Raw genomic sequence first — 10,136 nt, forward strand, 5'->3', positions numbered from 1 at the left:
GAGGAAGAAGGCCAAGTTATTGCGCAAGGGCGTAGGCACCGCCATATTCACGAAAGGGCAAAAAGTCGAGTCGGATATTGACTTGTGACATTAGCGAAAAGGCCACGTCAACTACCAAAGGCTTCAGGACCTACAATCAAAACAAGTTGTGTTCGGATTGCCGAAATTCAGTGGTCGAAAGGCCCAAATTTGTGAAGCCTGCTAGCTAGGGAAGCAACACTGACTTCCTTTCCCAAACGAGCGTAATTGGAGCCGAAATAAGCTTGACTTGATACATTCAGATGTATGGGGATCGGCACAGAACGTGAGTCTTGGTGGGAGTCGATGTTTTGTCTCCTTCATCAACAACTACACTCGACGCACATGGATCTACCTCATTGAAAAGAAGAGTGAAGTCTTCGACTGTTTTCGGAACATCAAAAATCTTGCCGAAAGGGAAATAGGGAGGAAGATCAAGTGCTTGCAGTCGGATGGCGGAAAAGAGTACTTTTCCGGCCAATTCAATAGTTATCTGCAACAAATGGGAATTCGGCGCGAATTCAGTTGCAGGTATACGCCAGATCAAAACGGCGTAGCCGAAAGGAAGAATCGGTCGGTTGTGGAAGCAACACGGGCAATGCTGGAAGAAAAGAGCATGCCCAAGTTCTATTGGGCCGAAGCGGTCCAAACCGCGGTCTACATCCAGAATCGGATCGGAGAAAAAGTGTCGGCAAACTTCCCCAACTTCCCCAATGTAATGGCTTTCACACTAGCAATGGACACACTAAGTTCATGCCAGTTTTGTAAATAGTAGAAAGGCCAGTTGCCCTAAGTTAGTTGGTATTTAAATAAACTCTTTTGTAACCTAGTTATTGTTGGATGTATTTCTTGCTAATACAACTTCTTGTTCTTTGTCTCTAGGTTCTCTCTCTCTCTCTCTCTCTCTCTCTCTGGTTGTCTGACACACACGCACGCACATAGTTACCTTCCGTTGCACTAGATCGCCTACACTCTCCATTTCTTTACAATCAAGATCCATATTTGTAAATGAATTTTATCAAGTAAGAACTTAAAAAAATGAAGTCTACCAAAACCCATAATAATGATTTGGCAAGATGAGATTTGAGTTTGAGACTTAAGTCACTCTTGAAATCTGGCTAAAATAATCATAATTTGACAAGGAAAGGTTTGAACTTGAGACCTATTTTTTGAAAGCATACAACTAAGAACCACTATTGGGCATACATTATGTGAAAGTGTTTTTAGAATTCAAGGTATTGAACACTACAAGGATATAAGGTATGGAGCATTCACATCTAGAGGGCAAGAACAGAAACCAAGATCTTGAGGATAAGTCAAACTAAAAGCAAGAAACATGGAGAAAAGTAAAAGAAGAAAAAAGCGGGCCACCAAAACACAATCTGAAACGAATGATCATAACTCTTTAATTCTAATATAACTAACCAAGCTAGTATACAAATGATGTGAGATGTAGATAATCCAAGAACTGATGGAACTATCCCCAAGCAACTAAATCAACACCTGGATGAGCTAACGAATCAATTTCGTCAAATGCAAGCAAGTTTCAACACCAACCAAATTCGAGAGGTGCCACAAGAAAAACGAGTCCTGGTTTGTTATTCTTGTGGTGTTGAAGGCCATATTGCTACATGGTGTCCTTCGAGACGACAAGGAGTCTTAGGACAAGGTATCTATCAAGTTCAAGGAGGTTCCCTAACAACCATGCAAATAACAACAATCAAGTTTCTATGGATGGAGGACTATTGCGAATGGCACAAGTTCCAACAATACCTCCCAATGTAAATCTTCTTGATTTTATGTATGATACTGACGATGATTGTGATGTTGTTCCAATCAAGAGAACTTGAGCAACCCACAAGGACAAAGAGGTGGAAAGGGAATCAAGTAACCCTCAAATAAAGAAAAAAACTAAGGAGTCTAAGATGGAGAATTCTTCAAAAAATCGTTGTTCAAACTTCAAGGAGAAAGATCGATGTGGAGGACATGCCTATGGGGAAAGGAGCGGAGCCTTTCGACCTCAAGCAAGAGTTAATTACTAATGGACCCCGAATCACTTGGCCGCAACTTCTTCAACTCTCTCCAAAGATACAGAAGGAATGGGGATGACCAACGAGCATACGTCAAAGTACCAAAATAATGCACTATGCGGAGTTTGTACGAGTGAAGGAACTAAAGGATATTTGACCCGTTATTTTGGTAACCATGAAAGGTCTTTTCATTAACGATGCCTTAGTAAATAGTGGTATTAGGATTGGTCCTTCATCCAATGTCATAGTGAATAAAATTGGAAATCCTATTTGTCCAAAGTCCTCCAACATGGTTGACAAGGGTTTGGTTCCTTGTTTGGGAGCTATAGAGGATAAGGTTATTGATTTTTTTGGCATATCCATTTCCATGGATTTACATGTAATACTCATTAAAGGCCCATCTTATTCCTTAATATTAGTAAGACCTTGGATGCAAGAATTACATGTAATACATGATTGGAGTATCATGAACATATCACCATCAAAGGGGTTTAACATATTCTACGATTTGTATCTACAACAACTAATCAAATGTATAAAGGAGAATGAATCATCTATTGACAATGGCAAGCAAGAAGAGGAAAGCATAACAATTGACAAAGCTTCGTGGGATAGGGAAAACAAATTGTTTCACGTGGTGTTTAAGGATAAAGGAGAAGTCATTGAAGAAGGGAAAAAGAAGATGAATTCAAACGATATCCAAGGAGAAGAATATCTAAGGTTTACTTCTCTTCTTTCTAAGTTTCCAAAGTTACTTATAAATGACTATTACATATAAGAGGAGAAGATGGCATCAAACACCACATCAAGTTGAAGGAAAGTGTACCAATTGCCCAAACGCTTCAACAATCGAACGTTGTGCAAAAGGAAGATCTTAAAGCATTGTTACAAGAGAGTTTCATTTATCATATGGAGGATTTGAAGTGTGTGTCACCTATTGTTGTGGTTCTAAAGTAGGATGACATCAACTTTCAACACTTGATTGATTCTATCAAACAAGATCAATTTTCACTTCCTTTTTGAGATGAGATTGTAGATGAAATCATCGTTTATAAAAAACAAGGTAGTGTGGAGAATGTGGTACGCCACGAAGGAATTCATGTGGAATCAAAGATCGAAGTAATTCAAAAGGTGACAACTCCAACAAGTTTCAAAGCTTTGAAGGTATTTGTGCAAAAGGTTGGCTTGCTTAAAAGGTTTATTTATATGTTGACATGCTTACCTCTATCAAGAGTTATGTATCGCATGGCCCTACTTGTGTTTGGAGAGTTGACAAAAACATAATAATTATGGTAACCTCTTTCTTTGTGTTGACAAGGAGAAAGATGGTGATGGCAATTGTCAATATGCGTGTGCGTGTGGGTGGGTGTTTAGAAGTGTGAGGTTTTTCCTACCGATTAGTGGAGGTTTACTCACATAATTTGTTATTTATTTATTTATTCTCTCCTTCTTTTTCTATAGCCATGAATAAGGCGAAGGAGAATATTTGGTTTTATTAGTAGCTTAGGGGGAGGGATAAATGTGAAAGTGTTTTTAGAATTCAAGTTATTGAATTCTAAATGTGAAAGTCTTTGGTTCACCAAGAAGCAAGGGGGAGGGCTAAATGTGAAAGTGTTTTTAGAATTCAAGTTATTGAATTCTAAATGTGAAAGTCTTCGGTTCACCAAGAAGCAAGGGGGAGGGCTAAATGTGAAAGTGTTTTTAGAATTCAAGTTATTGAATTCTAAATGTGAAAGTCTTCGGTTCACCAAGAAGCAAGGGGGAGGGCTAAATGTGAAAGTGTTTTTAGAATTCAAGTTATTGAATTCTAAATGTGAAAGTCTTTGGTTCACCAAGAAGCAAGGGGGAGGGCTAAATGTGAAAGTGTTTTTAGAATTCAAGTTATTGAATTCTAAATGTGAAAGTCTTTGGTTCACCAAGAAGCAAGGGGGAGGGCTAAATGTGAAAGTGTTTTTAGAATTCAAGTTATTGAACACTACAAGAATATAAGGTATGGATCATTCACATAAGGAGGTCAAGAACACGAACCAAGATCTTGAGGATAAGTCAAACTAAAAGTAAGAAACATAGAGAAAAGTAAAAAAAGAAAAAAGTGGGCCACCCAAACACAGTCTGAAACGAACGATCATAAACCTTTCGTTTGAAACATAAATATAATGTGAAAATATGGGTTAGAAAGATCGTGAAGTCAGATATCTTTAGAACTTTAGATATCTAAATTTGGAGCTTTGGTGAGGGAGATATGACAATTAGAAGGTCGTTGTGTCATAGTTAAAAATAGTTCAAGATGAAAAACTTCTTAAAAAAACGTGAAAAAGAAAGCAAGGGGAAGTTATCTAGTAGAGGAGACCTTTATATAAAGCAAGAAGAGTAAGGTGGTGAGAGGCGTTCTTAGTCTACTTCTTGTTGTGTTTTCTTGCCCATCCATGATGATATTATATTGATGTAGTGTGGTTGAGTTGTTATCAATATCTCATCATGAATGGGAAAGAAAACACCACAAGAAGTAGACCAAGAACCCCTCTCACCACCTTACTCTTCTTGCTTTATATAAAGGTCTCCTCTACTAGATAACTTCCCCTTGCTTTCTTTTTTACGTTTTTTTTAGAAGTTTTGCATCTTCTATTTTTAGCTATGACACAACAACTTTCTAATCATCATATCTCCCTCACCAGAGCTCCAAATTTCGAGATCTAAAGTTCTAAAGATAGTTGACTTCACGATCTTTCTAACCCATGCTTGCACATTATATTTGTGTTTCAAACGAAAGAGTTATGATCGTTCGTTTCAGACTGTGTTTGGGTGGCCCGCTTTTTTCTTCTTTTACTTTTCTCTATGTTTCTTACTTTTAGTTTGATTTATCCTCAAGATCTTGGTTCGTGTTCTTGCCCTCCGGATGTGAATGATCCATACCTTATATTCTTGTAGTGTGCAATAGTTTGAATTCTAAAAACACTTTCACATTTAGCTCTTCCCCTTGCTTCTTGGTGAACCTTAAGTTACTAATAAAACCAAAGATTCTCCTTCGCCTTATTCATGGCTATAGAAAAAGAATGAGAGAATAAATAAATAAATAACAAATTATGTGAGTAAACCCCATCTAGTCGATAGGAAATACCTCACACTTCTAAACACACACCCACACGCACACGCACACGCACATTGACAATTGTCATCACCATCTTTCTCCTTGTCAACACAAAAAAAGAGGTTACCACAATTATTATGTCTTTGTCAACCCTCCAAACACAAGTAGGGCCATGCGATACATAACTCTTGATAGAAGTAAGCATGTCAACATATGAATAAACCTTTTAAGCGAGCGAACCTTTTGCACAAATACCTTCAAAGCTTTGAGACTTGTTGGAGTTGTCACCTTTTGAATTACTTCGATCTTTGATTCTAAAGATAGTTGACTTCACGAGAGTTCTAACCCGTATTTGCACATTATATTTGGGTTTCAAATGAAAGAGTTATGAGCATTTGTTTCAGACTGTGTTTTGGTGGCCCGTTTTTTTTTTCTTTTACTTTTCTCCCCGTTTTTTGCTTTTAGTTTGACTTATTCTCAAGATCTTGGTTTGTGTTCTTGCCCTCCGGATGTGAAGGCTCCATACCTTATATTCTTGTAGTGTTCAATAGCTTGAATTCTCAAAACACTTTCACACATTCCAAAATAAAATACATTATTCTTGAAATTTCAAGGAAAGGATTGTTATTATAATTGATGCGGATTTAGTCTCAATGACTTGCAATGGAGATGCATCATTTTCGTGCCTTAGTTTCACCAATCGGTCTTCACTAGTCAAAAACACTAGTCACCGTTTTATCTCGCATATCAACGTTTTGTAGAAAACACTAGTCGAAGAAATGAGAAAATGCCTTGAATCCGTTTTCTTCAATCTCATAGGAAAAGGAGGGGGGGAGAGGGTAGAGAATATTTTCTCGACGCTCCCATCTCACATTATTTGAAGAGAAGTGATGAGTGTTGGGAATCTTCTGATTTTACATGAAAAAGAGGGGAGGGCATAGAATTATAGGTTTGCAAGGTTGCAATTAATGAGGGAAGACAACATGAAAAACTACATGATTTAAAGGGCAATTTATTTTTTACTTCTAGTTTTCTCTAGTAAAAAACCCAAAATTCTAAGATCTAGTCAAGTTAGAACTCGATACTATTAACTAAGTATGTCAACTTTTAAATTCCATACACAGATACATACATACATGTAGTATGTTTAAGAGGTGGGATTCATGGACACTTGAAATATAATGGAAACCCATCAAATTTGGTTGTTATAGAAAATGGTTGGACATGATTTTAGTTAGCAACGAGAGTGTGGTACCCTTGGTTAATTTGTGAGCCTTGTAGAAAAATCTTTTCCATGGGTTCAAATGGCTTTTATGATGTTGGAAACCAACAAAAGATTTTCATGTGATTGTCACACATCATCATCATCTTGACATTTTGAAAGATGTGATACTCCAATGTCAAATGTTTTGACAAGAAGGTGAAGGAATACTCGTCAAAATCTTGATTTATATCGCTTCCCTCCATACTTATATAATAAGCTATCTAAAATCTATCCATATATATTGAAGGCATGATTAATGTGGACATCAAACTCGAGAGATACTCTCGTTGGGTGTCTTTTAAATAGAAGAAGGCCTATTGATGCATGTGGAACTTATATCACACTAGATAGAATTATGATGGCAATGGGTTCATTTAAACAAGATAATCTTGGGGAGTTCTTAGAAGCATATAGCAATGAGATGCAATTGAAAGGCATTTCTTAGAACTTGACTTGGTGCACTTTGTCTAACCTTCATCTAATAACACATCACTGTTTACTAAGATTAGTGTTAAGTGCAATGATCTTTGCATAAGGTTATTGTTAATTGTGTTACTCTAAGTCATGAATTAATCCTCTTGTATTGCCACAACCAAATCTTGATTAATTGAAGCATTGTCATTCATTTAATGAGTTTACTATTTTGGTTACCAATAGTTTTTATCTAGGGGGCATACATGAAGCTATGCAGTTTCACTATATAAGAGACGTTAGGGTCATTCAATTAAAAACATTTGCATAAATATGAAAATCTAATGACTAAGAAGAAATGCCAATTTTACTATCAATGCACATTATATTCAATGTGAATGCCACGTTTAATAAATTCTAATGACTCCTGACAATAGTTGGTAAGTATTACTAGGATTGTGTAAGTATGGAACATATGATGAAACCTCTAATATATTGGGCAATATCAATTAAGCCCTTCACAATTGCTCAATACCAAAAACTACTAGAAGATCAATTTCTTAGAACCGTAGAATCCTAATAGAAGTAAAACAAAAGAGAGTAAATGCTTAGTGTACATTGCTATTATAAGTGGTCAAAATTAATGAGAGATTAATTATTTATACAATCAATCCTAGTTAGGTCTTAACAATGTTATGATTTTTTTTTGGAAAAAAAAAACAATGTTGTTAAAATTGTTGCACATGCATAGACAACCATTAGATTCTATTTGCAAGTGGTAATGAGGCTCATCATGAAGAGAAGAGATCCTGAATCCCGATCATTCGAGAATTCACACAATGATTAAATATCACACACAATTGAAGTTGAGAATTTAAATAAAAGAAAGAGCCCTAGATTTTATATTAATAATTTCCCCTACTTACCTAGCGACCTTTTATACATTTGCCAAACCATTGCTCTTGTATTTTCTCTCTCTTGTCAGTACTTTTTTCGTCTCTCTCATTGCTTTTTTGGTAATTGCGTTCTGATATTATGAGAAATACCCCATACTTAGTTTAACTTGGGCTAGTTTTGATCTTACCATGGATATAATGTAATAATATCCCATAGTCAAAATATACTTATGATACTTATCCACGTGTGTAGTAGAGCCTTGGCAACGTGGTCAGGTTACAAAAGGCTCATTGGTCATGGTTATGACTGATAATAAAGCACCCGTCTATGCTTACCTTGCATATTAATCACGTTATATGATTCAATTGGGTTATCATTGGTCATTTTTTGTCTTCACAATTGTATCGCGATGTTACAAATCTAGAATCCCACCTAATCTACAATTTTATTGGAGTAGAGGCTTGAACCTATCGTATAATGTGTTTTCCTAGAAATTCGCACACAAGCATGAAAAATGAAAGAACCAGAATTTCAATTGCCATATTGCTCCAAGTTGTCCTTTCAAATTTGTTTTTCTCTAAAGCTTTTTCAATTCATAACACCTATTGAAGAACCTATGGATAATATATCAATGAAGCACAATTATTGCAATACATGTGCTATGTAAGAACATTTCGTAATGGGCACCTTTATGTGTGTTAACTTTTGGAATATCAACCATGATTGGAGATCATATTTTGTTATCTTTAATTTGAGGATCTAATTCTTGAGATATCCAATCGAATAAAAGTAGATGCCCCTAATGAAAGTAAAGAAAGTATGCTAGAAAATGTGACCATTAATCATTCAACAACTCTAGAAATCCAAGAAGTAGGTAGGTATACAAGAATTCTTGTCTTGTCTACTAGATGTTTGTGACACCTTGAGTTAGTTTATTTATACAACACAAGTAGAAGTGTGAATTGTATGATATTGAGAATTGTTAAATATTTTTCCCATATTTTTGCATTTAGCTCTGGTACTGTCATATTGATCCACCAATTCACATATTGACCCCAAAGGAAGTGCTTGTGTATATTGATCTTGTTATGATAGATAAAAACAATTGTTAATCAACCACTTCAAGCTTTGTAGCATATTGGCCCCACAAAAAGTTGTGTATTGAACTTGACATGGTAGATAAAAACCGGTGTAAATCAACAACCTTTGTAGCATAGTCACTAGTTCTATACAATAATTAGCTAGATGACCTATGGTGCAAGGTGGAAACCATGAAACCTATGGATTGTCCACATGCAAAGGGAGGTAGGACATCAATTGCAAGGAAAAAACAATAAAAACCTTCAAGCTGCATTACACATGGTAAAAGAACCCAAAATTGCTAGCAATGTTTGCTCAACATGGCAAATAGGAACTTTCGAGAAGTAAGGCTCGGTTTATAATAGATGTCCAAATGATGTAATATTGGTTCTATGGGGAGGGTTACGTTAGCTAGAACATGTATTAAGAAAAGGCTGTATTATTGGTTATATGAGAATTGCATGTCTTCAAGGTCTGCAAATTGTTATGGTGGTAACTAAATCACAACACGGATGAAGACCATACAACCTCTTATCAAGAAAACGGACAATCCATTGACATCAACATAAAATTATGACTTCAAAACCCACATCCAATTACGACTTGAAGTATCAAATCCATCGCAATTTCATCCAACTACATCTACATTCATTCATACGCCTAATCATCTGCCTCAATAGTACTCTTTTGTGATTTTAACAAACAAGGCAAATGCATGCTTAACCTTTTTCTCGAATTACACGGGAGGGAATGCATTTTGGGACTTCCTTCTGCATTTGCTAACTAACTGCCTGCTAAACTTTAGTAACCAGCAGTGTCCTTTGCAATGGTTGTAATTATTCAAAACGAAAGGGGAACAAAATCAAGCAGGTAAATAAACTCACTCCTAAGCTGTCTATTAAAAGGGAATGCAGCCAAGCAAGTAAATCAACCTGCAGCAGACTGTCTATCCAACTATAAACCACATAACACATACTGCAATGCCATAAAATGTAAAATGGTTCCAATGCTATATGCTAAGATTGGAGAATATCGATGTCACAACATACATGCATACCATGAGACCCGGCATAAGATCTGCTAAGTAAATTTCTCGTGGCTTCATAGATCTGTCATAAAATTAACGAAATACTTGGATCTGGAGGGAGACATTTTCGGAGGAATCGTTTTCTTTATTTATATGGAATTGTAAAACAGAACAAAAGGGCTGTTTTATTGAACGAAAGAATTGCACTTACCATGGGAAATGGAACTTTGGCATGGATATCATTCACAATGTGATCAACATCGAAGGAATATATTTAGTTTATAATTTGACACTTCACCTTCCAAATTCACAAAACATCTG

Source organism: Azolla caroliniana, unplaced genomic scaffold (genome assembly GCF_043228905.1).
Source record: "Azolla caroliniana isolate FFs.n. ecotype wild unplaced genomic scaffold, voAzoCaro1.0.p SCAF_5, whole genome shotgun sequence".
NCBI lineage: Eukaryota > Viridiplantae > Streptophyta > Polypodiopsida > Salviniales > Salviniaceae > Azolla > Azolla caroliniana.